The sequence below is a fragment of the Vidua macroura genome, chromosome 13, assembly GCF_024509145.1.
Source record: "Vidua macroura isolate BioBank_ID:100142 chromosome 13, ASM2450914v1, whole genome shotgun sequence".
Taxonomy (NCBI): domain Eukaryota; kingdom Metazoa; phylum Chordata; class Aves; order Passeriformes; family Viduidae; genus Vidua; species Vidua macroura.
Genome location: NC_071583.1, coordinates 18,053,374 through 18,080,609, shown reverse-complemented (window position 1 = coordinate 18,080,609; position 27,236 = coordinate 18,053,374). Strand labels below are relative to the sequence as shown.

The 27,236-nt window shown below is 42.2% G+C and overlaps 1 protein-coding gene across 5 annotated transcripts in view; it reads right to left on the bottom strand.

Moving 5' to 3' along the window:
- Positions 1 to 27,236, bottom strand: part of ATP2B2 (ATPase plasma membrane Ca2+ transporting 2) — a 399,188-nt gene that overhangs the window by 138,390 nt on the left and 233,562 nt on the right. The window lies entirely within an intron of this gene.

The following is a 27,236-nucleotide window of genomic DNA, read 5'->3' as shown; positions in this document are numbered from 1 at the left end:
AATATTTAAATTATTTTGTCCAACAGAGCAGAATTCAAGGAAGTAATTGCTAAAACTAATTAAGAAATAGATATAGGAAGGACCCATACTGGCACGAAAATCATGTCTCGAGATAAGCAGTGCAAGCCCCACCTGCTCAGGAGATGGTCCCCAAACCCCTTCAGCTCTAAAAGTTCACCCGAGGCAACCCCAGAGCCCTTCCCTGTGCTAATGGGACAAATCCATCACATGTGGCAGGACAGCATTCCCAGCACCCTGGGGGACTCTCCACTATCCTTAGTGCCCCTTAGCATCACCCTTCCTTCCAGACCTCTTCTCCAATTAATGGTTTTTTTGGAGCTTTCCATTGCCACAATTCAGGGATACTCAGCACTGCATACTAAAGGTAAAACATGATTCTTGTTTAATTTATCCTCTTCTCTTTCACCAACCTCTGGTTCACTCGAGCGTCCCAAAGAGAAATCTATTTTCAGCATGGCCAAGAGAAACTCAAGAAGTGCCCGAGGGTGGAGTGAAGCAGGCTTTGGATCAGGCTGGAACTATTGGGAAACATTTGTGAGAACTGGCACAGCTCCACAGAGCTCCCTCGACACAAGGCAGAGGCCTCAAAGTACCCTGAATATTTTCTGAAGTGTTAATAGATCACCTCTTCTCCTGGAGACATCTGTACTAAGTGCTATTAGTGCTGTCACCTCAACTTGGTTTTCAAGAGTCCTTCCCTCGATGTGAGACAGAAAAACTAATCAGAGCTCAGCCTGACCCAGGTCATGAGGGCACACAGCAATTACCACCCTGCACCTCCCAGAACAAGCAGGAGAGAGGAGAGCTCGGGCAGGGAGGTTAATCCCACTGGCCTTGGGATCACAGCCTGGCACCTGCACCTCCTCTGACCCCACACTTCGTGAGCGCCACTTAACAGCAGCGCAAACATCACGTTTCAATCCGATTTAGTCTTTCTTGCCTTTATCTTGGCAAAGGCAGCCTGAGCATGGCTTTAAATACCTCTGAAAAAAAAAAAAAAAAAACCACGTTAAATTACATTAGGGAAACATCCAAAATTACTGGTTTTAAAATCAAAACCCCCAGTGCAGAGTGTTATGGAAATGAGTAAGAAAATTGCTATAAAAGCCAGGAGGTTGTTTTCTTAGCAATACCAAGAGGATCTTTGCCATTGTTCTGCCAAGACTCGCAGCAGTGCCAGAGATGTTCGGTTTTTCTGAGGTTCATCTCTGCACTACAGCTGCTGCTTCAGCCACTGAAGAGTGGCAGCCTCCTGGAGAGCCTTAATTAAATAAAAGGCAATTTTAGAGTGGGGGGGAGCATCACTGCTATTTGGATGTCAATTGACACAAAGCTATATTTGCTCTTTGATTATGTTTATAAATGGCATTCAAATCAAAAGCAAAATTATCGCTGAAATTCCACTTAAATTATTTATCACCAGAGTTTAGGCTGAGGTGGTCACTAATTTAAGTTATTTTTCAGCACATTTCCTCCAGGAAAGAGTAAATCTCCAAACTTCAAGCATTGGATCCTCTTTTCTTGGATGAGTATCCGATGTATTGGATGTATCTCTAGTGCTGTTCCCAACCAGGATGAAGCACAGCGCCCTTTTTCCAGGGATGACACAGTGGAGGAACTGGAGGATGGTGCCCATTTTCCAGGGTTGACACAGAGGAGGAACTGGAAGATGGTGCCCATTTTCCAGGGTTGACACAGAGGAGGAACTGGAAGATGGTGCCCATTTTCCAGGATTGACACAGAGGAGGAACTGGAATATTGTGCCCATTTTCCAGAATTGACACAGAGGAGGAACTGGAATATTGTGCCCATTTTCCAGAGATAACATGAAGGAGGAACTGGAAGATGGTGCCCATTTTCCAGGGATAACACAGAGGAGGAACTGGAAGATGGTGCCCATTTTCCAGGATTGACACAGAGGAGGAGCTGGAAGCTGCTGCTGCTGCTCACGAGGAGGAGCTGAGGCCTAAGGGAAGGGCAGCTCTCACCCAAGAAGCAGCAGAGCCCCAGTGAGAGTTTATTAAGGGAAATGTTCCCAATTAGGAGTGGCTGTGAGCACCAGGACCAAAACCTTTCCCCATCTCTGATCTGTCAGAGCTCTAAGTGCCAGTTGACTGTACAAAATGACAGCTATCCAGGCTCATCCCTTGCAACAACTGGCATCTGCTCTGGAGTCGTTTGAGTTGGTTTGAATGGCACTAATTAGGAGTAGTTACACATAAATGACATCCCAAAGACTTGACACAATAAACATTGCTATCTAGTGCCATTCATTTGCTCTCCCCATTCAAGCACACACAGTATTTACGATAATTTCCATGTTCACTGCCACCTTTATCCCACAAATAAGGTCAGGAGACAGACAAACAACAAATAGGGGAAGAACCACATGGAAGTTGAATACATAATAAGTTATCAACTGCTCTTTAAAGCATGTGGGCCAGGGTTTTGATTGCTCCTGGAAGGTGGATGAGAAGGCTGCCTCCTTGTTTGACCTTGCAGGGAAGCCATTAGGATTCCTCACAACCACCAGGCAGCTTTATAAACACTATCAGAATTCCTTATCTCCCTCTGCTCTGCAGGCAGAGAGTAGCACTAGTGAAAAATAAAGATATTTCTATTGTCTCATGGCTACAGACTGCTAGGAAAGATGATGGAGCTCCAAGAAACCAATAAGAAACTTCCCAATTTTCCTTTTGCTGACTAAAAGTCCTCTGTTTCTGCCTCAAGAAAAGGCAGAAACCACCAAGTGATTTTCTTTGATTTCCACCACCCTACATTTTTAGCATCCCATTGCCTGTTTTAGACTTACAGCTTTTCTTTATCCCCATTCTATTGCACATGTCTTCAACACCTCATACAAACTCTCTCACAGCCATAGTGGCAGAATGTTATTTTCAAGCACCTTTAAATAGTGCTGATGATTAAATAACTCGTCACTAATGTGATTTCAGGAATCCAGAGCATCTCCTAAGGTGTAACCTTTACCACTAATTGCAAATATAGAACAGAAAATTAAGTCAGGCTGACAGAATTAAATCAGGAGCTTTCAATGCAATGTCAAATTTCTGACAAACTGCATATTACCAAAGAACAAACTATTTCCCAAGTGATTACAAATTTAAATTTTCTTAAGAATGTTTTTGGGCAGCACATTTTGTGTACAGCTTTGTAGAAGATGGAAGGAGAAAAATCCCAATGGATTAAGAACAGAATGCTCATCAAAGACTACTGGGACCTGTCAAATTCTGAATCCCTTCCACCACACCTTTGAAAAACTGGAATGTGCAGCTTAATTTCCATTATTTCAGCTCTCAGGCAATAAATGCAGACTTTTTTTTTTCTTAACTACTCCCATTCCCAGCTTTACATGTGCACACACTTGCAACAACCTGACAGGAAGGCTTTGGAGGCTTCATTTGTTGGAGTCGCAGCATAAAAGCCAATTTCCCTGTGCACTGAGCAGCGTCAGCCCAGAACAAAGGAGGATGAATAGAGACTTGATTTTGTGTCCCTGCTCATATCACAGAGCACGGGAGGCTCAAACAAAACCTCTGCAGGTGAACTAATTAATTCTTTTCCAGAACAGAGCTAGTTAACACACAACCTTCTTTTTACTTAACAGCCTGTTTAACTCTCCCTGTGGATGATCCAACTCCAGTTGAACTATTTGAGCATGCACAGATTTCCTGGAAATGCTCTAAATGACAAAAATGCTCAAAAGCTTTCTGAGGGTCTCCAAGGTGTGCCTAAGGTGAGCCTCACCCAGTGTGTCCAAGGCACTGCAGAGGGATAGGTTGTACCTGAGAGATTCCAGAGGTCTGGGAAACATTCCCAAGGACAACCTCAAGGTTTTGAAAACCTGTCATGGTTCAGCACAAAGACATGTGGGAGTGTTTGACAAAACCCAGTGCCCCCCTGCCTTTCACCAGGTGAAAATGGTGTTCTCAACTATGTTTTACTTATGTCAACTCTTGAAAAAGGAGGTTTTAAATCCCTTTTCACCTAAACTGTGTAACCTCCAGAGTATCAAACTTATGAAATCTCAGGAGAAAAGACTTTCAGTGAAAAGATCATCCTGTCATGCACTATGAGATGAAGCTCACTTTATAAACTCAGCACTACCAATGCCTATCAGACCATATTGACATTTCCAAAACCAGACAGTACTTGGGCTCCTGCCTCAACACTGGTGCCAGAACTTCAGCATATTTTACCAAAGCAGAAGTCAAAGCAGGCTAAAAATTATGCAACATTCTTTTTCATTCAACTTGATGATTATATAATCAGACGCTTTTCAATATCCCAGCAGTACCTCTGTGTATGGGTCCCTGAAAAAGACATTCTCAGTCCATCCCTGCCCACAGCAGCTGCCTATTCTTTTCTTCCATTAAAAGATCAGTCTGGAGAAAATAGATGTGTCTTTTCCCCTCAAGGTATTCTGTTTAGACAAAGCAGTGCCATTCCCCCGGCACAGCTCCCCAAGACTATAAAAATCATTATTTCATTAAAGCAGCTGCTGGGCTGAGAACTAATAACTAGGTTATTTCCTTTTTTAACTTGTTACCTTAAAAGTTCTCTCATCTAACCAACCAGAAAGTTATTTATCACAAATGTACAAAATACATCTGAGATATGTAAGAATATTCTTAGTAACAGCATTATATTTTAGGAAATAGTGGGTCAGCTCAGAGTTTTATGTCTGTATTCACCAACCTGTTCCAAAGATGGAATTTATTAAAGAAATTCTTTTATTCGCTATATTACTTTTAGCAGCCTAACTCTTCAGAATGGTATTAAGATAAATTAATTTCAAAATCCTTTGCCTTCATTGGAGACAGCCAAAGGAGCAAGTGAATCAAGAAGCAGTTGCAGCACACAATGGGATGGAAAGGTTAAGGAAATAAAGCAAAGTGTCAACCAACAGGGCACAAGAGTTATTCACTTCTTTCTATCACTAGGAAATGTGTAGAAGTTCCAGGAAAATCTTTGGAACTGTGAAATAGGAACTATTCAGAGGATTCTTCTGCACAGCAACCCCCTCATACCTACAGGTTATCCAAAAAAACCTGCTCCATACCTGCTCTGTGGTGCAGTCAGCACTTTATTCCCTGACAGAAGGTTATGAATCAGTTAAGAGCCAGAGCATTCTGTTCCACATTGATTATTCACCCACACAAATACAATAAGTGCTCAAGAATATCCAAATGCAAGTGTGAATGACCACATTTCACTCCAGCATGAATTTTTTAATTGCACTTCAAATTGTGAAGCTGCTGTTCTAAAAAGAAGAATAAAAGCACCAGGCTTGAGGTTAAGTTTGCAGTGTAGACAACACTCCAAACTCTTCAGAGCAATTTCCATATGGATACACAATGTCCTGCACTGCTTTTCAGACCAGTCCATCCATAACAGACAGACACACCTACAAATGGTTGTTTTTCCAGCAATTGCCACTTACTCTGATTAACCCCTAACACATTGTCTTTCTTTGTGCCCTGCACGAATCAAAATAAATTAGAAACTCAGAGCAAAGCACGCCTGTGATCAGCCCCAACACTCCAGGCACAAGTAGCCTTCTTACACTGCTTCCTAGCAGCACTTTTCTGGGTTTGGCTTGGTTGGTTTTTTGGGGGGTTCCCTTTGTGTTTTCAAGCAGGAACTCTGGAGTTAGAGACACCACACCACACAGGTGTTTCCCTAGAGACCTTGGAGATAACTTCAGACTCCTGCACACAGCACCTCCTTTCTATTCCTAAAAGCAGCTGGATTTCCAAGGCCAACCTTCCCTCACTGGCAGTCAGACATCTCTGCTCTAGAGCCTCCTGGACGTGTTCAGCTGTGAGCTATAGTTGGAACATCCTCATCCTTCTGCATCCTGCACTTGCAACAGGGAACGAGGCACTGACCTTGCCATTGCACTGAATAAACTCTAAATATAGCTTGATCTCTAAGTATTCCAATGTTCTTTCACCAGTTAACTGTTAACTCATGACAACAGGCAAGTTTTGTCCCGAGGCACGCATTTTTCCTTTGTTGTCCTCTTGTTCCAGGTTAGAATAAAATTGGTAAAGAGTCAAGATGACATTCAGGTTGTTTCTCCAGGCAGCTGCTTGATGAGTTCAGGGGGGAAAGGCAAAATGCACCCGGGACAAGTGATGCACCAACAGCTTGGATTTTGTGAGTCAGATCTTATTTATCACTCCCTGGGCCTGTGCTTTGGTTTTGTAACCCACCATAGGGGTGGTGTTGGGCTCTTTGAGCTCAGATGTATGGATGTCTCTGTGGAAAGACCCGCAGAATAGGTTGGGTCTCCTGCCCAAAAAATCCTAATGGAGAGAGATGGAAGGAGGGAGAGGGAGGAGCTGAGGAATCCTCCTTAGCAGAGCCCTGCAGAGAAGCATCCAGGAGAGCTTTGCACATTTTCAGTCCCATATTTCAGCACAGTATTTACCCAAGCACCAGTGTCACCATACAGGAACAGCCACTGCTAAAAGGAGACAAATCAAAACACCATTCCCCCGTCCCTCAGCCTCTCCGTAGGTTTAGAAGAACCTCAGCTTTGCTTTAAGAAATTTCTAATATTTCCTCCTATGTTGGAAAGGTCATTGAAATAAAACGAGACATTGAAATAAAATTTTTCTCTTCCCTTCCCCCTTCAGCTGTTGCAGAACACACCTGGAGTGTTGTGAACACTGGAGGAGTCTGGTTTTTAATAGTGGCCAGCCTTGGACATAACTGCTCTTTCCCTGTGTAACTATGAACTCTGTGGGGAGAAAATCCATCTCTTTCACCACTTTGCAGTATTTAATTGTCCTCAACAAACAGCTCTTCTTGGGAGGCCCAGTTCTACCATATTTTCCCTCATGAGTATCCATAACAGCTCTATTAGGAAACACCTCCTCCAGCAATGCCCGACCTGCTGGAGCCTCTCCCACTGCTGTTTTCTGCCATGGGCAGGACTTTTCCATGCTCACCTGCACTTCAGCTTCCCTTTGGGAACTCTGCTTTTGTTTTGCTCAGTCAGCATTCAAAGCTAAACTCTCCTGTTACGCTTAGGCCTGGATATAGAGTTGGTTTGGATGAAGACTTCAGCAGCAACAGATAATTCCCTGTATCTTCCATGCAGAGGCTCAGCTGGAGCCTTCCCTTCCCCAGTCAAATGCCTTGGAACACTATTTATTTATTTATCAATATTTATCCAGGAGTGCTCCAGCACAGGACACCTGAGCTGCCTTCCCTGGCCTAGTTCAGGTATTTATAGCATGGCTGGGCAAGGGACTCCAAGGTGAATGTGCAGACATTTCAGCTTCCTCGAGGATTCTCCCAGCCTGGGAAGGAGTCCCAGGTTTGTGCTGGATCAGGCACAGACCCCTCACAGTGCCCCAAATACCCTGCACTGTGAAGACCTGACCCCAACAGAGCCTGGCCCCAGACACTCATTATTTGTCCTGAAAAATGTCCTTAAACACCTGAGTAAAAACACTGAAAGGAATAAAAATTACCATGTCCTAGAAGATTCAAATTCCACAAAAAGAATCCCCTCAGGAAATGTTGTGCTGCCTGCTCAGTACTGATCTCTAAGAATTTCCAGTTCCATGATTCAGGCTTACAACTGGAATTCTCTATTTTCGCCCACATTTTAGTATCAGCATGGGGGCACTAAAAGTACCACATCAGAGGTTGCTTTGAAATGAGGATTTAAGGAGGGCTATAAATCAAAAGATATAACAAGGAAATTTAATAAAGATAACATTGTTATGTCAAATGCAACATGGATTCTAATACACAAAGAGCAATTGTTTTTCCACATAAAAAGCTCTCAGCAAGAATTTTGCACAGTGTGAAGCTAAGAATTACTAGAATAATAGTAAGTTGTTCTTGGAAATTAATTGAACAAATAATCTTTTTTATTACGAAGCCTACAAAAGATAAATACCCATGTACTGAAACAGAGTCTTTAACTTTATTCACCTTTGTACCACATTGTTGGCATTTGATTTGCCTCTTGCTTATAAACAATGAGGATATGGGGAATACATGTCAGAATAAAAGCAGAATATTATTACAGGGTTCATCAGAATTGCACCTTACACATCTTAAACTTTAAAGCAAAATCAAGTGCCAGAACAGGAACTGCCATCTGATCCTGTCTTAATTTTTGGTGTGATGATGCTGAATATGTGATGGAAAAAATTCACTTTTCCTGTAGATACCATGGCTAATAATAATTAATAATAATACACAAGGATTCTATTCCCCACTCATTTCCAGTGCTGCCAAGGGGACTTCTTGAAAGTTATTCCATATTTTGTAGTCAAATGTAAACCTGTGGTTCTCTTTTTTACTGAGCAACAGAAATGTTTGTGTGAAAGAAGGCAACATTTATGTCTTATGTCCTAACAGATAAATGGCTTCATTAGTTCAAGGGAAAATGTGGCATTTCTACTTTCCCTCCAAAACCACCCATGATCTGAGTTTAAGACACAAACACAAACTTTTTCACATAAATTACTGCAAATGCTGATGTCCCCAACTCCAGTATTAATGGAGGAATATAACCTGACTGGAAACCAGCAAAATGCACAAACAAAGCAGCTGTAGACAACCTTGAGAGGCACTAAAACCACTTTGCTGTTCCCACATGAGATCCCTGATTCCAGAGCAATCCCTGTAGCACACACTGGATTCCCAGTTTCAAGAAGTAACTGGTACAATCAGTGAACTCTGAAAAGACTTCACTAAAAACCCATTTTGCCTTCCAGGAGAGTCCTGCAGCTTCTTCAGGTGGGTTCAGGGGGAAGCCATCCAGCAATGATATTGATGTTCTGTGTGCCAAGGATACCTCATGTCCAGCCCAGCCTCCTAAATTATTAAAGGCACCATTTTCTTCAGGCAACTTTTTCATCAGAAAATTCTGGGAACAGACACCTCAGCCCACTCAGGTGCTCTTATCTATAATTCACCATCTCAGGTTCCAGCTCACAGAACATTTACAGGGCAAACCACAACTTGGCACAGTCTTTGTCTGTGCAAGACAACTGGCACAAGCTGAGGGCACCACATCAGGGGCAATTTTGGCTGAGGAGAGGCAGCTGGTACAGACAAAAGCAGGACATTTAAATGTGAAGATCTGAAACTCAGTACACCTCTCTTCATAAAAATGTCATTTACAATTCCAGCAACTAATCAGTTACTTGGAATAAAGAAGGAAGCAAAGCTACTTGGAGTTTTGAAACAACAGATGAAAAACATAATTTCAAATATGATCTGAACAGTCAAAATTGATGATTCTTCTTCCAGGAAAGTCTCTTGGGAGTAATTCCCAATCACCACATTGCTGAGTTTGTCCATCCTAACAACTAGCATCTATGAAAGCTGGAAAACTTCAACGTTTTCCAGCACTTTTCTTATTCCTTACAAAACCACAAAGTAAAAATGACAACATCTTGGAAAGCAATGCCATACAGATCTTCTGGTCATGCAGATGTGTAATCTGACCATTTTTCCTTTGAAGTCCTTTCAGATACAAAGCATCAAAGACCAGTCCTACACAGCTGGTGGGACTCTAAAAACCTATTCCCAAAGGCCTGGATGTGTAGTGGATTTTTCCAGACCTCAGCACCACAACTGCCCCATCCCTGTTTACCCCATGTGAGGAAAATCCCATCTCTCAATGGCAGAAAAGTCCCTTTTCTGTCTGGGACAAGCAGAAACAGCCACGCACTGATCCATGTCTGTTCCTCCCCAGCCAGGCCAGAGCTGCCCGAGCTGGGCTCACACCACTTTGAGAACTGGGATCCCTCCAAAGGTCCGTGTTGCTCTGCAGCTGAAAGCAGATCACTCACACGTGGGCAGCTGTGGATTTTGTGAATGGATCTGGCTTCCATTTACGGGTCAGTAAAGTGCACATGGAAACGAAAGCAGTCCCAGCCAGCCAGAAATTGGTTATTCAGTAATGCAGGGTACTGAATACCCCCTCACAGGTGTCCAAACACTCCCTGTGCTTGGTCCTCCTCAGAACAGGAGATTGCTGAGTTCTTGCCATGCACTACACCAGCTTTGAAATTCAGCTGCAGAAACCCATGGCTCAGAAGCCTAAAGGCCCCTCAGCTGTGATCTGATTCACAGCCCACATCCAGAACTCTTCCTTACCATGGAAATCCATGTCTTCACCTGGTGGCTGATGCAGGTTTACATATTTTAAACCCCAGATGTCAGTTTAACTCTCTTACACTTTACAGCTGGTCCAGGATTTATTTTGTGGTATGTTATAAAATCTCTAACTCTTGCTCTAATTCCCTTCAGCTTTTTTTTTTTCTTGTCTTTATTTTCTCAATTGCAGGAGCATCTCCAATATTTCCATGACAGAAAAGCACATTCAGAACCATGCTCAAGGAAGCTGCTGTGTGTCAGAGTAAGAAACACAACAGTAAAATATGTTCCCTCCTGTGCAGAGCAGCTCAAGCTTATGAAGTACAAGCACTTAAATTAGGAGCAAGTGCTACTTTATAAAATCAGGGCAATATTTCCAGCATTTGAAATGCACATTGCTGTCTCTGTTTTGGCAGAGACAATCTTTGCACTGTTCAAAATTAAATTCATTATTAGAACTGAGCACAATAAGACTCAAAATGAAATCCACCTTTGCCTTTCTCTGCACACCTGAATTTTTGTAGGCAATTCCTTCAAACGTAGTATTCCCCAATTAGGTTGATTTTGTTAACAGAGTCTTCTAAATAGCCCAAGTTCTTTAGAAAAGCTGTGGTTGTCCACCGAAGAAAATAGTTTGGGAATCCATTGTGTCCTATGAACTATGTCCTGCCTGCCTTCTCCTTTTGCAAGCTTTGAAAAAAAAAAATAAAAATATCTTCCAGGTTTTTAGTCAGTTGGAAGTGGTAATATGGTTCATTGATTGATCACTCCATATTTTTATATATTTTTTAATAAAATTTCTTTTCAACTTTGGATCCCAGAAGTTCTTAAGTACTTCAGTAATTTCCTTTTTCAAAAGTATTATTGCTACTGCAGATTCTGGATGGATTTTTGCCAGAAAATGGGTGGAAAGAGATGAGTAACAGCAATCAAATTCACTTTAAAATGTTCTTTTTCCGAGTTAGATACTATAAAAAACATCATATATACAACATTAACAGCACTGTAAGTGTTTACAGAAGATATTCTGAGAGAAAGATTAAATTTTCACTCCATCTAAACATAAACACCTGGATTGAAGAAAAAAGATGCATCTATTTTGGGACATCAGAAGAAGTCAGACTGGAGGCAAGAGAGAATTTGCAAGGCTGTTTGGTAGCACATTAAATTGCAGCGAGTAGAACATGCAAAATTAAGTCAACGTGACACTGAGGAAGGGCTTTTTACCCCTGCCAGACATAATTTTTGATGCAATTAACACACACCTACAAATTTTCCTCTAAGCCTACTGCTTTACCACTCCCTCTTAGGCTTTACTTAGGCAAATAAATATTTGTTTAGAATTGTTTTATTAGAATAAGTGAAATAAAGTTGTCAGCTCTTGAGGTGATGGCAAGGTGTTATTTATCAGTTGCTGCTTCAGATTTAGGGAAAAGGTCAAATCTTTGAGTATTTCTGTAGACTGAAACTTCTATATTTTAAAAGGATTAAGGGGAAACTCCAAGCACACCTCCCAAAAGGAGGAGTATGAGCAGCAGACTCCAGCTGGAAATTGCAAGATTTCCAGCTGAAAAGTAGATTCAAGTTAATGAATTCTCTTGTAACTTCAAGCAATATAAACAGAGTTGTTCATAAAGGACCAGGCCTCCTTGGTTCTTTTATTTAACAATTAACCCTCCTGGAAAAGGAAACTCTCATCCCTAGGGAGCCACTGGCACCTTGGGCCCAGCCCTGTTGTACAGAGGAGTTAATTTGAATAAAAACTGGGCAATACTGCTGCCAGTCTAGAGCAGTGGTGATTACTGGCTTGAGGTCTGCACACTCTTCAGGACCCTGCTGTCCCAAAGCTGGCCATGGTTACAAGCCCACAGGCAGACCTGGATGTTTAACTGGCTGTACCTGGGAATGCAATTTTGTCTTAAACGTTATGCAAAAAAAACCCCCAAAATAAACACAAAAAGCCCCAAACCAACCCAAGCCCCAACAACTTTTCCTCTATGAATTCCTGCAGCAGAGAAGACCACACAAGTGGTGGGTTCTGTCTGCACAGCCTGGGCTGCTTTTACCCCATAAACCACAGCCAAACAGGAACCAAAAGTGGCGCCAGGTGAATTTTGCCCTTCCATTTCCTAAAATCTCCCAGTGCAGCACAAGCTGCAGGACAGCACCTTTGCTAACAAGGATGGATGCATTAATTAGTTTTGCCTGCCAGCTCACCTTACCCTCACACCCTGCCTCAATATTGAGCACAACGTCAGGTGCTCACCTCTGAAGAGACACGGCCTTGCGCGTTAATTAGCGGCGCTTGCCAGCTCCCGTTAACGAGTTGTTGGTCACTGAGTAAACCAGGGCTTGGCTCTCCATGAGGAACTCTGTCCTGAGCCTCACAGCCCGCTGCCACGCCGTTATCTGCTCCTGACTCTGCTGACACCACGACGAACGCTCACGCGGCTCCTGCTGATTAGAAAGGCGCCTGAACCCGTGGATTAGCCTCACATTTCACTTTCACTTCCTAACTCTTCCTTTCCTGCTTCCCCAGCCTTTATGACACTTCCAGGGTACTACAGGCTGTGGTGGTTTTAAACACTTTTGACTACTTTTAAATTATTATTTTTTCTTTTCACTTTATATCTGTTTTTGAGGATTAGGTACAATCAGCAGGAGCATTGCTGTAAACTTGGATTTGTAAAGAAGTCCTGGGAGAATGTCCCTGTTCACCAGCAGCAAAGGCTTCCTTGGCTTTACATATTGAGCACAATTAATTAAGGCGCAATAAATTGCCATTCCAGAGTTCCTCCCAGTTCTCAAACCAAAATTAACTTGAGCACTTTTCAAGAAGTCTTAAGTAAGAAACAGTTGAATTTAAATAAAGATAATTTAAACAGAAGAGTATCTGTTAATATTATACCTTATCTCTTCCAATCTTTTCCTATGAAAACCAATTATCATGATATGAAAGCATTTTAACAACTAATATTTTTTTTAATAATTATACCTTGATTTCTTAGACTGGATAGATTATTGCAGTTGACCAAAGAGTCAAGGCACCAAAATCCATTAATTTTAACAATATTATAAAAGTTTATCACATAAAAGGCTTTGTCATAAACCCGAAATGTTAAATTAATAATATCTTTTCTAGAAAGTATTGAAAACTCTTGTGATGTGCTCAAAAGCAAAAAACTTAAATTATCTTGCTTAAGGAAGAAATACAAATTTCATCTTTGATGTGAATAAAATAAGGGTTAAGTCATGGGACAGAATGAAACAAAACCCAATTCTTGTATATCTGGAAATATGAACACAAGTAGTCAATCTTCCCCATCATTTAAAATACTGAGTTGCAGCCTGTAACTTTTACATATAATTATCTCATCCAGTGAAAACAGGCAGTAGTTTTCAAAATTAATTTCTTATATAAATACTTCTCTTGACAGCCTTTCCAGCAAAGAGCAGCCTAAATTTTTTTCAAAGATTCAGAAACAAAATCTGATCTCATTTTAAATGGTATGAAAATCACTGTGCAATTTGGATTTGGGGGGGGGGTTGGGGTAGATTTGGTTGGGTTTTTTTCTTTTTAAAGCCACAAGCCCAGTTTGAAGATCACTGCTGGCCTTAAAATAGTTTCAACTGGAAAGTGGCACATCCATTTACAAAAGACCATCTAGTTCCTCGTTCAATGCACCTGGCTTGTAATTATCAACTGTATTTAATATCTCAAGTAGATTTATTTAAAGTTATCCTGAACTATTTGTCTTTAACAGTCAACACTGAATCTGCTGCCAAGAATTAACGCAGCCATAATCTCCCAGTCGTACAAGGGACATTCGACTGATGCCACCGTCCTGCAGAGCAACCTCAGCAGATAAGGGAGAGACAGCCCTCCCAAAGGGCCAAGTTCAAACAGGAAAAATAGGCCAGAGCAAATAAAGGAGATGGATTCTGCCAAAAGGGCCAAGTTCAAACAGGACAGATGCTCGGCATGACCCGATCAATACTTGAAAGCACAGGCTCACCTCCAAAGGCTTGGGATGGTTAGAGAAAGTGGAGCTACTTGAGGCCACAAGGGTGATTTCACCACCATTTCAAAATCAGAGATATTGAAGACCATCAGGAAGCAGAAAAATGAAAAATAAAATAAAACACCAAACCACCAAACAAATATAGACCAAAAAGCAAATAAGCAATAAAGGAAAAGTGTATCTGCAAAGAAATTGTAATCAAAGGACAACGTAAGAAAGCAAAGAAAATTGAAGCAGGAGTGGTTTGGTCTGAAATCACAACAGAACAGAATTTCAATATTTGTTTTTTCAGGTTGTCTACAAGGATAAATTCAGAGGTGGAAGAGTCCATAAGAGGGAATATTATACTGAATTTTAAATGTGGAAAATGTAGATATTGAGAAATACTCAGAATATTTCAGAAACAATTCAGGAAAATTCAGATAATTTACTTAAATTTATCAGGGAAACATTTCTATCATTGCTGACGACTGACACCAGCACCTGCATTTGTTCAATAACACAAGAACATGTGGATAATTTGCAAGATTAATAAATACCTCATACGCATTACATATCTTAATATTTTTTTGTTGTTCCTGTCAGCCACCGCCAGTCCCTGCAATCCACCAAAGTTACAACATTCATGGGCAGTCCCAGGCAGCTAAGATGTGTCATCAATTTTTAATAATAGAATGAACTTTTGCAAAATATTTCAAAATTAAGCCTAATAGGTTTAAGCCTATTCCCCCTCCTTCCACCCCCCAAATTTAAATGAAGCTGGCAAAAAATTTCTCATAAAATCCCATGGCAGCCTCCTGCGACTGAACCTTTTAAGGAAGACTTGAGCAAGACTGAAGAAGCCCCCCAAATAAAATTCAGGACTTACAAGCAGCAATGCAAGTTAAGAGGCTCAAAATAAAGGCAAGAGAGGAGGAAAGCCTCTCTAAAGCACCATGAAATGGTGATAAATAATGGGAAATCCAAGGGATTGCAAACTGGGTCCCAGGTTTGGGGCATTAATTCCAAATCCCTCATTTCAAATGGAGTTTGCTGCTCCAACACAAAGATGGCTGGAGAGAAGAGATGCCACAGGAGCAGGAGCAGCCAGTGGATTCTGCAGGGAAGGATGCCAGCAGTGCCCCCTGCACCCAGAGCAGCAGCTGGAAGTGACTCCAGAGCAGGGCTGGATGTCCCCACAGGGACATCTCCCACCCACACAGGAGCTGCTGGGTGTGGGGACATTGGCAGGAGAGAGCAGCAGAGCAGACAGAGAGCTCTCCCCACCCAGGGAACGGCGTGGATTGCCACCCCACAGCAAGTCCCACCCGATTTTTCTCTGTAATTTTAAGCTGTGAGCTGCAGAGACATTCATGTCAGCATCAATACTTTGGGAAAAGTGGGGCAGCAAAAAGAACTGCCAGCATCTCATGGCAAAACATGCCACATTGATAGCCTTGTTAAATAGGATTAACATCAGGAATTAAAAATAACATCTAGGTTTGGTGAAGAAAAAAAAAAAACCTACTGATTTTACCTCAAGAGTCCCCATCTATTGGAAACGCTAAAACAAAGTTATTTTTAAATCTTTTCAAACTCTGTAGATCTCTTACCATGCCCACTCTTCAGGGCTGAAGGCACAAAATCTGTTTCTTCAAAGCCATTTATTTAACCAACCCAACCATTTATTATCCAACCCAAATGTGAATCCAGCTCAGCCTGCCATGGTATTTTGGAGCAGTGGTGCACACACACATTAACAAGCTGGGTGTATTTGTCCTGTGCTGAGGGGCCACTTCAAAACGGTGAATAAGACAATTTGAGCTTCATGGCTTCTGCCATCTGATATTTCCTGTTGAAGCAAGTGAGCTCAGCTGTGCTGTGGCATTAAACACAACCAAACCAGCAGGGCCAGCTCACTGAAGGAAACACGACTGACCCGTGGCACTTCCTCAGCTAAAACTGCTCCATTTCTCTGCTAACACAACAAATTGTGCACACCCCTCAATGTGCACCGTGGGCTTGGGGGCAAAAGAGAGAAAAGAGAAAATACCAGTGGCTCAGAAAAGAATGATCATTCCTTTAAAGCTCACTTCTGAGGGTTCAGGTTCTGGGATTTACCTCAGAGGTTGCAGCACGTGAGGTTTCATGTTCATAAGCAAGTAAAGCAGCAGGAGGTGTAACACAACCACTGAGACTTCCTTGGGAACAAACCCAGCAACACATTTTCCGTAGCTATCTGTAAATTTTAAAAATTCATTTGTAGAGTCCTTCAACACCCAGAGCTTGGAATCATCCGATGGACAAGGCACCAAAAATAAGCAGATTAATCATCCTAGAGTGATTAATCTCTCATGTAACAGCCTCATGTAGCACTGAATTGTTGGAAATTATATAACTCTAACTAATTTTTAATTAGTTGTTTTAATTAATTGCAAGCAGTGCCCACTTTTAGCCAACATTAGTTGAGTTTCTTCACAGACTCTTGTTGGAGTAACCAAAGATACAGGGGAGATTAAGGCCTGGAAAGCTGGAGAAAAAGGTGATAAAAGGACTAAAGAATAGAGACCAAATTAGCATGAAGAGGAAAATATCAATAACCAATAGAGGACAGAATATTCATTAATGGAGAGAATCATGTCACTTAGATCTAATGAATATCAATTTTTTTGCTAAAAATGCATAAATAAGTGAAAAGGTTTTTTATCAGCATTGGTGTGGAGGTTGGAACTTTGTCAGCCACTCACCTCTGGGCCAAGATTGAAGTAATGCCTTACTAACACTAAAAAGACAGTGTTAGAGGGTTTTTTTTTTCCCCCAATTTGGGAGGATTTTGGTACCACCATCACTCCCGTTGGATGCACATGTGCCACTGATAACCACCTCCAATGCACCATCCTGATCCCCTCAGATGATTGCGTCTGAAGTCTGGAAAGCAAATTGTTCTGAACACTTCAATGGGCACCCGTTCCACACCCCAGGGAGCTCTGTCACGCTGTCCCTGCAGTGCCCCACACACCCAAAAACTCACTGGCTTGAGAAAACAATGGAACAAAGGAGCAGCCCAGGCACTCAGCACCCCCACGGGAGAGCTGCACAAAGCCAGCAGGGGAGCACACCTGGACGCTTCCAGAATTTTCCAATTTGCACCATATTTCTGCAGGAAACAGCAGGGGGCTTTAAAGTACCTTGAGGCTTTTCTCTCCATAAAAACTCAACCATTTGAGGAGTGAAAATCACAGGTTTTGACCTGGCCAGCCTCTTCACTCCTTGGCTTCATTATCACAAAAAAGGAGGGATTTTCTCCAGGGTTTCTGTGGGCTAAAAGTCACCTGTAACACTACAGTTCAAGGACAGGCAGAGATTTTGGCTGCAATGCCAAGCTGGATGACCTCTGCTGTCCACAGAAAACCATGCAGCAGCCATGACCCCACTGGCAAAGCAGAATGCTGATGTAACGCAGCAATTCCTGTTACTGTAGGATTTTTAAACAAAGGTTAAACAACTTCAGGGTGTAATTAAAAAGCAAGCAAAAGCAAACTAGAAAAGAGAAAATGGAATGGCTCAGAAAAGAATGACCAATCCTTTAAAACTGGGCTCCTGTGCCAGGGAGGGGGCCAGCACATGGCTGGAGTGAGGCAAACCCGAGGAAACCCCCGGTGCCACCCGAGCTTCCAAACTGAGGTAAACACTTGAGACTGGCAGGAAAACTGCAAAAAATCCAAGTGGAATTGCTGTGTTTTTTAAGGAAGGAATTAACTGAGGTGCCCAGACTAATACTAAGATTATAACTGCACAGCTGCCCTGCAGTTCCACAGCATTCCCATATAATTTTCTTCCACAATAATGCTGCCACAGTCCTGAACAAGCAGCACTCAGCTCATAGCATCCAAACAACTGTGGCCTCACTCATGGAGGCAGAGTGAAATCCTGTTGCAGCTCATGGGGTACTCACTTGATCCTCCAAGAAAATTCTCCTCTCTTATTCTGTACCTCCTTCAAGGACAAGCTCACCTTTTGAAGCACACCTGTAAAGGAGTGGGCTATTCCCTCCTTTAACTCCTCTCCAAGGCTAATCAGAGGAAAAGAACCATGACAGCTTTTGAACTACTCCATACATTTGGTCGGTTTTCCTTCCCAACACTCATTTTTTCAGACTTTTTGTACCTCAGAGGACTGTACCTACCTAAGCTGCCCTCACACCGAAATAGACTCTGGAAAGTGCTGGGGAGGAGAGATTGACACAAAATGCAAAAGGAATAATCAAAGGAGCAGCACAGCCTCCTGTGGAAGCTCAGGTTTGCGAGTCTTAGCAGAACTGACTCAGCTCACAATCCACACAGGAAAAGAGTATCTGCAGTCCCTGAAGAATTTCATTTGAAAGCAAAGAGGAAACAAGGGCTAGTAAATGCTATTGTTACAGAAATAGCTGCTACATACACCCAGCTATTTCTATTACACAACTGAAATCCTCTGCATTTAATAGAATCCGTGGCTGCTTTGCCAAGTTCTGGACTGGCAATTAGGATGGGACATTGAAATGCATTGTTTTACCAGCTCCAAGGCAAGGACAAGGAATGGGATTTATAATGAGCATTCAGAAAGGGTTTCTTCCTTCTTTAAAAGTTAAAAAGGAAGTTACTATACCCTGCTGAAAGCTGTGCCAGAGAATGTCATCTATTATCTGTGAAAACAGGTTCTTTATGTCTGAGCTAATCATTAGCTTTTCAGGATGTTGGGGAGGCTGCTTTCTCCTTACACCTTGCAGGATCTCAAGCACAGTTTCCAGAACACCTACACAGATGTGAAAAAAAAACCTCCTGGAGATAGAGGAGAAATAATTTCTAGAGATACTTCGAAGGCAAGTCAGAAACTATGAGTGTACCACATTAAAGGAAGTCAGCACTGAGGGAATGCAGATATGTCTGTCTTGGAAGCACATTGAGCTGACTGCCAAAAATACATATTTGGCTTTATTTTCCACTCACCTTTATAAATAACAGGCATGTCAAACACCAACCTCTGACTTCTTGGAAAGCAAATGGAAACTGTAAATTTGAACAGTCTACATTTGAAAGGTGAGTAGCAATTCCAAAAGGGACAGGAGGCAGGAAGTCATTACTGCACATAACACTGTTCTTATCCCAGGTCTGTTGATATAAGTTATCTTCAAAAGAAAAATGACCATTTAATCATACTAATTCTTCTTGCAGGGCTGCTGAGCTTACACTCAGTGAAGCCACTGCCTCATTTTATTAAAAAAAAAAAAAATATAGCACAATCCACTTTCATGAAAACACAGAAATGCAATGCTGAAGAAATTAAAAGCAAAATTCAACATTTCATTATTGTGAGGAATGGTATTGTCATCACCTGTCCAATCCACAGATGATCCTTACAAAGACTTTAGCAGCAAAATTTCCAAATTCCCATGGTTCAGCTGGAAGCAGCATCACTGCTAGGAGTGGCAGTTGGCAAACTGTCTGAGCACACCTAACAGAGATTCAAGTAATTGTTTTATCTCTACATTTTAAGGTGAGACTTTAAAGGAAGCAGGTTTTTGCACCCCTGTAAGTGTCAGCTGCGACAATGAATTAAGAGCTATGCTCTTGCAGCAGGGCCAGTCCCACCAGGACAAAATCACTGCATGGCAACTCTTTGCTGTCACAGGGCACCGACAAAATCAGGCAAAAACCCTTCTCTGTCTCTGATACACTGCAAAGGCAAAGCTTAATTCCATCAAGGGCACACTGGCTCCATCGATTGGATTATTCATTTGGTGTAATGGACTTTGCTTTCTTCCTGCAGCCTTCTCAAAACAAGAACAAAATGAAGATAAATCAGCTCTCACTCAAGGCTGGCAGTCTATAGATATTTATGGATTTCTAAGCCCTGCAGTACAACAGGAGGGAGGCATTCCCCAAGGATGCTTTCCTCTGCAGTCCTGTTACCCTCCCAGCAGCTTCCCAGCACGGGGACACACCAAGGAAAAGCTGCAGCCACCCCTCCCCTTCAGGTCTTTCTTTGCCATCGCTGACCCAACCTCCAGCTTTGCCTTCCCCAGCACAGGAGCCACTTTGACACCACAGCCCAGAATGATCCCTGTTTGATCCTCCAAGCAAAGGCCCAATTGCCACTTTCCGAGGAGCACCACCAACGTAATCCCAGTTTGCCACTGGGACAGCTGACGTAGCTTCCATGGATCACAAAGAGCACTTCCCCCATTGTTACCCTGTGCCCATTACGTTGCAGGCCTGGCCTCATCTTTTTCTCACACAATGAATGAGCTGATTCTGCCAACAAACTCAAACCACAACTCCTACGAATGAGATTACAGGTTTATCAACTGCCCCATAAAATGGCAACACTTTCCATCATTTATTAATTTAGCAGAAAAGGGTTGACTCATTGTACTGCATCACTGCATTCAGATCAAGGAGAAACTTGGGGCGCAACAAGTTATGGAGAATATTGACCTGTGATAATCTCTTTGCAAAGAGGGAAAGAATAACAGAAAGTTGCTGGGCCAGGTTTTCCTTTGACTTATGACACATTGTAGTTGTAATCGAGTTAACTACAATGAAGAAACACTAGTCCTGTGCAGAATAGGTGCAAAAAAATTTCACACGCATTTATTACTCTGTTCATTTAAATCTGAGGTACAAGAGAAGAATGTATGTCTGTGGTCAGTATACCCTGCCTGCATGTCTTACAGGGAAAAGGGAATTCAGCTTGCATGAAAATAGCTATTTTCTAAGCATTGCACCTGCTGAGGTAAGATAATTGTTGAGAGGAAGATGATGTCCTGGGTAATCACATAAATAAATCAGCACTGACCCCAGAAAATCTCTGATGCTGCCTAATAGAAAAAGCAGAAGACACTCACTCGCTTTCTGCCTTTCTTGGCCTTACTTTAAAGCACTGCCTGTAACCCAGAGAAAATCTTTTTGCAAGCCATTTAGGATTCTCAAAGGGCCAGGTATCTTTTTTTTTTTTTTTTTTTTTTAAGCTTTATGGGGAAAATGCATCATGCAATATCTCTCTAGTTCTCCACAAGTAACTGAACAAAGCCAAAGTAAATCAGCAAGTGGCACGACATGCAAGAACCCAGAAACAAAATGAGCAATGAAATTGGACTTATCACAGAGAAAAATCTGAGCCATTCATTTGAGATGCTTATGTTTGGGTAACCTTTGGAAGAATGTTTGCTGTTCCATTATACAAACAATGGAAATATTAGATAAGGAAAAGAAGCACCATTGCCAAGAAAGCTCCATGCACCCCTTCCAAATCATGAAAGATGGAGATGTGATTTTATGGAAATATAGCATGCTGCCTGCAGCAGAAGTGTCAAAGGTACAGAGCCATTCCTGCCAACCCCAGTGGGTCCAGGGAGCGCAGCTCAGGAACCCCTGGGGCAGCACATCTGCCTGGCACTGGCCCACGGACACATGGGGACACAGGAGCCAAATGCAGCCTCCCTAAAGCCAAGCCTTCCAGCTGGGCCAGGCCTGAGACAGCCCCGCGTGCCAAAGCAAACCTGCCACGAGTTATTCACACACAGCCATCCCTCCTCGGGCTCTTCCAGCCTTTCCCACCCTGCCAGGCACCCTGTGCCACTGGCGCTCCCTGTGACAGGCCCAGAGCAGAGCTGCAAAGGGCCACAAACAGGGCCCGGGGCTTGTCCCTGCAGAGAAGGGGCAGGAGGAGTCCCTGGGTGCCCGTGGGGAGGCTGCAGCAGGGAAGGCCCTGTGCAGGCTCTGTGCACAGAAGCCCCTGTGCAGGCTCTGTGCTGCCCACTCTTCCCACAGAAGGCCTGTGCAGGCTCTGCACTGCCCACTCTTCCCACAGAAGCCCCTGTGCAGGCTCTGTGCTGCCCACTCTTCCCACAGAGCCAGGGACCCCCATGGGCCCATCCATGGATAACGGCAGAGAATCATGGAATCATCCCATTATTTAAATGATGATTTCAATGTTGTCCAGTCCAACATCTTCAGCTAGGTCAGGTTGCTCAGAGCCCCATCCAAGCCGGTGTTAAACATTTCCAGGGGTGGGACATCCCCCACCTCTGTGGGCAGCCTGATCCAGTGTTTCACCACCCTCATTGTATAAAATTCCCTCCTTATACCTAATCTATATCAACCTCCTTCAGTATCAATCCATTACCCCTTCTCCTATCACAACAGGTCCTGCTAAAACATTTTTCCCTAACTTTCTTACAGGCCTCCTGCAAATACTGGGAGACAGCAATGGCCTCTCCCTGGGTTCTTCTCTTCCCCAGGGAGAACAAACCCAGCTGGGATACACATGAAGGGTTCTGCAAATGCAACTTCCAAATGAAGGAGCATCCAGAACACCCTTCCTTCCTAGCCAGTCCCTCATGGACAGAGCCAGCCCCTTTGCCAAGGACAGGTCCCTGGGAGCCTCTTGGGGCATTTGGGAGCAGCCAGTGCCCAGTGATGGAACCACAGGAAAATGCCAAGTTCTCCAAGCTCTCACCAGCTCAGCCACACTTGGCACGGCACGAACAGCCAGTTGAAATATGAGTTTAAAGCTCCTCCGTGGGGTTTTTCCATGCGAGGTAGGAAAAAGCCCTGCGAGGCCTTGGCCCTGCCAATGCTGAGGGGATTTTTCATGGCCAGGGCTGTTTTCATTGTTCAAACCAAACCTTCCGTGTGGGGAGAACACGTACAGATAAGGGCTGGATGTGGACTTGGAGCTTGGCTGCTGCCTGGGGGGTTGGCAAATGGGCCTGAACTACAAGAGATGTTTTGACACCACAAATAAGGATGAGGAATTAGGCAGTGTGGTGATCCGGAGAGAGGATGAGTGGGTCTGCTCCTACAGGGCTTTTAAGGTGCTGCTTTGAAGGTTTCCAAAGTACTTCAGCTCAACATCACAAAGAAAACTCTTCAAATCTACTTTCAGACAGCTGGCAATGTTCCTTTTAAAGAGATTATAAAATCAATCAAATATTATCCATCCTAACCTTAAATGTAAAATAATGTAAGAAGATCTTGAACTTATGGATAATATTTAATACATGACCAAGTGTATTCCTTTAACAATGAAAATTATGCTATCACCAATTTCTTTACATTCATGGCCTGTTTTGACAGTGTGTTAAAATAAAGTGCAGTCTCTGACAGTCATAGAAACAATTATTTTATATTTCTATTTTAAACTTCTATTTGTCTGAATCAAGTATTTTTCATTCCTTTCCCAATTTCCTTTCCAAATTCTTTGCATCTCTGTAGCTGATTGAACACAGTGGTGCACCTGACTGCAATTCAGTGTCAACCAGCAAGAGCAGCTTCCAAACAGACTATTAAGTTATTAAAGGTGCATTTTTATAGAAGCAAGTGTGAGGAACCAAAACTAACGAGTATTAAAAGCAGCTGGTTAATTTTGTTGCATTCAATCTTTCTTCATCTTCTACCTCATCGTTAAAATTGTGAAAGGCTTTTTAGATTGCAAAAATGAAAAATAAACACACCTCCCTAGCTGGCCCAACTAATTCTCCCTGTATCCCCCACACAACAAATACACATTTGAAAAGAGAGAACTTCTTTGGTAGCTCAACCAAGGGCAGTTGTGATGATTAAAAAGTCAGCTTCTACAGTAGAAATATTATCAGTTAACTGTTAATTGATATTGTGTCTTTCCATAAAACCTTTTCATGGTATCCTGAGACCTACAGCCAGAAAAAAAGCCATAAAATGAAGCTGAAATGTTCTCCCCCAGTGCACTCCACCAGCCCATTTCTAGAACCTTAACCAGTTCTGTATCCAGTAAATACTAACAGAAAGACTTCTTCTGTACTGCTGTAACATCATCACCAACGTGTAACACCTTCTGGAGTGCCTGTTTGGGGTGTGGCTGCACAGATACCAACATGGAAAGGTTCTTCCTTCATCTAAAAATTGAAAAAGCTTCACTATACTGTGCTGGGGCATGGCCCCAAGGCTGCCAGAGCTCCAGGAACCTTTGGGCAACGGTCCCAGGGATGCACAGGGTGGGATTGTTGGGGTGTCTGTGCAGGGCCAGGGGTTGGATCAATGATCCTTGTGGATCCCTTCCCATTTAGGGTATTCCATCATCCTACTCGCAGTGAATTCTTCACTTTTTACATGCACTGGAAATTACAGCGTCCAAGTATTTTCAGCAAGAAATCAGGGAATTTAATTCACTGACGTACTCCTATAAGAAATAAACATTTTTATAAGGGAAAGTAGATGAAAAAGTTGCTATAAATTGGTGGGTACTACATAAAATTGTGGGTAAATATAGGTAAGCATTGGAGAGAGTGGATTCCAGTCTCATTTGGTATTCATCCAACTAACTCATCCCATTTTACCAGCTGTCCTTTATAAGGTATCACTGATGCTCCAGTGGGCCTCGGAGACTCCAATTGCATGGAAAATTGTACAACTGTCAGCACGGCTCGCCCAAGGGGGGATTCAGCATTGTTTTGCAAAGTGACAGGGCTAGATCCTGCCTATATGTGGTATTTCTGGGATTATGAAAGTGAAACCAATCTGAGCATAAATATTTTTAAAGCAAATTTGACACATATGTGAATTTTTTGGTATAAATTATTTCCATAGATTTTTGGGAGGTTCTTTTTATAAGCACTTAAATGGGAGCTTTACATTATAATATAATCACTTTAGGGCAGGAAATCCCTCAGGCATAACTGGGAGCTGGGATCTCCACTGCATCTACAGCTAAAGGAGCAATCAAAGAAAATTTAAAGGAGAGACTGAAGTGTCGTAACCCATAATAATATTATTAATTCATTCAGAATGCAGATATTATTCTACTCAACATTCAGCAGACTTCCCCAGCTCCAGGCTGAATTGAGACAAGGGTTCACCGGGAAATGAACCTCACAGCAGTGTCAATGGCATCTGAGTTACAAATATGATGTCTTAACTTGAGAAGTTCAGGGCCTTTAAAACAGTCTCAAAAAACACTTCTAAGCATGATTGATCCTACCAATCCATAGGTAGGACATCAAATATTAACATGGGAAATGAATTGAGTCAGCTCTGAGCTCGTGACTACTTCTTGCTTTCTAAATAAACCAGTAAATTCAGTTTAGGCCACATTTTACCAAATTATCATGTCCCTGCTGCCAGGAAATATTTTCTTTCCTCTGCTCTGCTATCTGTTTCAGCGCTTATCCCACAAAATTCCAAGGACTTCATGCAGATAAATTCTGGAAGAGCTTACAAGGCTAGGAAGAACCAAGTTCTACAGTCAGGTCCTTTTCACTGTTTCAGTCACTCAGGACTCCTGCTCAGCCATTTGGTTTCTTCAAAGAAGTGCCCTGCAGCAATTCTTATTTCATATTTCCCATAAAACCATGTGAGATGTGAAACACACCAAAAACAAAGGAAGTTCAGTGACCCGTGCTTCACCAAAAATGATGCCTGGTTGGAAAAGCGATTTTCAGGCACTGTAGCAAATTGTGGTTTTATCATCAAGGTATTCAATGAGGAATCAACAGTTTGCTGCAGATACCAAAAGACAAAACTAAGTATGCCAATAATTAATTTTCAAATCATGTCTGCTTGATGTTAGGATTCCATTTCTACATAAGAAATGATTATGTTTCTTTCCTCTAAGAATAGCCATGTCTCCAAGTGAATAGCCTCTTCACTGAGCTTGGAATCAAGAAAAACAATGGCTTGGGACTTAGAACTAAATATAAGCTTTTGTTTACCATAAGCCTTTAAAGTTTCTCTGCGATGGATACTTTCTCTCCAGCGAAAGTTTCTGGAGTTTGACAAGACATTTCAGAGAATTTTTCCAAGCAAAACAATTAAAAGTAAGATGTAAGCTTCATGTGACTGGGAATTCCTATTATGTGATCCACTTGAAAATTAAAACCCAGCAGAGCCTTCACGATTCCAAGGCTATGCTGATTGCCATTTGAAGCTGGAAAGGTTTTTCCCTAATGCACAAGTGATGAAGTGCACGTAATGCTTGGAGGAAAGTTACCTTATCTGCAGTATCAGATATAGATTACTGCTGGAGTCAGTGTGCCACGCTGCTGGATCCATACACTCTGTTCCAATATGAGGAATTGAGTTTCCCTGATGTCATAAATTGAACACATAATGCAATTAACATCTCCTTTGAAGTTCACATTGACCAGGTAACCACTAGAATGAGTTGGCAAAACTTAACTGAAGTCACCACCATGAGCTCGGCTCAGACAGAGACTTCAGCTCTGACTTTCTGTGAATGTGGATTTCTTGAGGCTGAGACATTGATAGCTGCTCCTTTGGGACCCTTCAGCTGGGGTAATTTATGGTATCACACTACAATTGACATGTTTATGATCACACCAATAATTCCAGACTTTGAGGCATTCAAACACTGGAGGTAACTAAATGATTAATTTTAGAAAGAAGAGAATGGAACAAAGCCAAGACTTCTATCTTCGTGAAAAAGAAAAGAACTTGAAATGAACATCTTGGCTACTTTACAAGACTGCAGAAACATTACAGACTGAAAGACTGTGTAATTTCCAAAAGTGTTAATACTCCTTGGAGATGAAAATACAGTGACAAAAATAGAATTCTTAGAATAAAACAGAATTTTACTTGCACTTAAAGAGAAAGAATTGCCTGAGGAGAGGGAAACATTGCCCCATTGTCAATGCTTATGGGGACCTATTTGGTTTGAGCACTGAAAACCAGACTAATAAATGATCAAGTCTCTAAAAAGACTTAGGAAAATAGACACTGGAAAGTTATGATTGGTAGTATTAAACATAAGAAAGCGTGGAGCTTTGTTTTACACACAACAGAAGTGCAACTAATAAAAACGTTGATACAATCACAGACTGATGATTTAAGCAAAATGATCTCTGGTAATATAATAAGATTAGTAACCAATATATAAATATAAAAAATATATTGATCTACAGAGTATCATGATGTGCATCTCAGAAGGTCATTTCATGCTCTCAAGGTGTCCAGATACCTAGAAGCTGTTTTGAAGCAACTATTTTGCACCTTCTTACCCCCAGCAGCACAGAGATTCAAG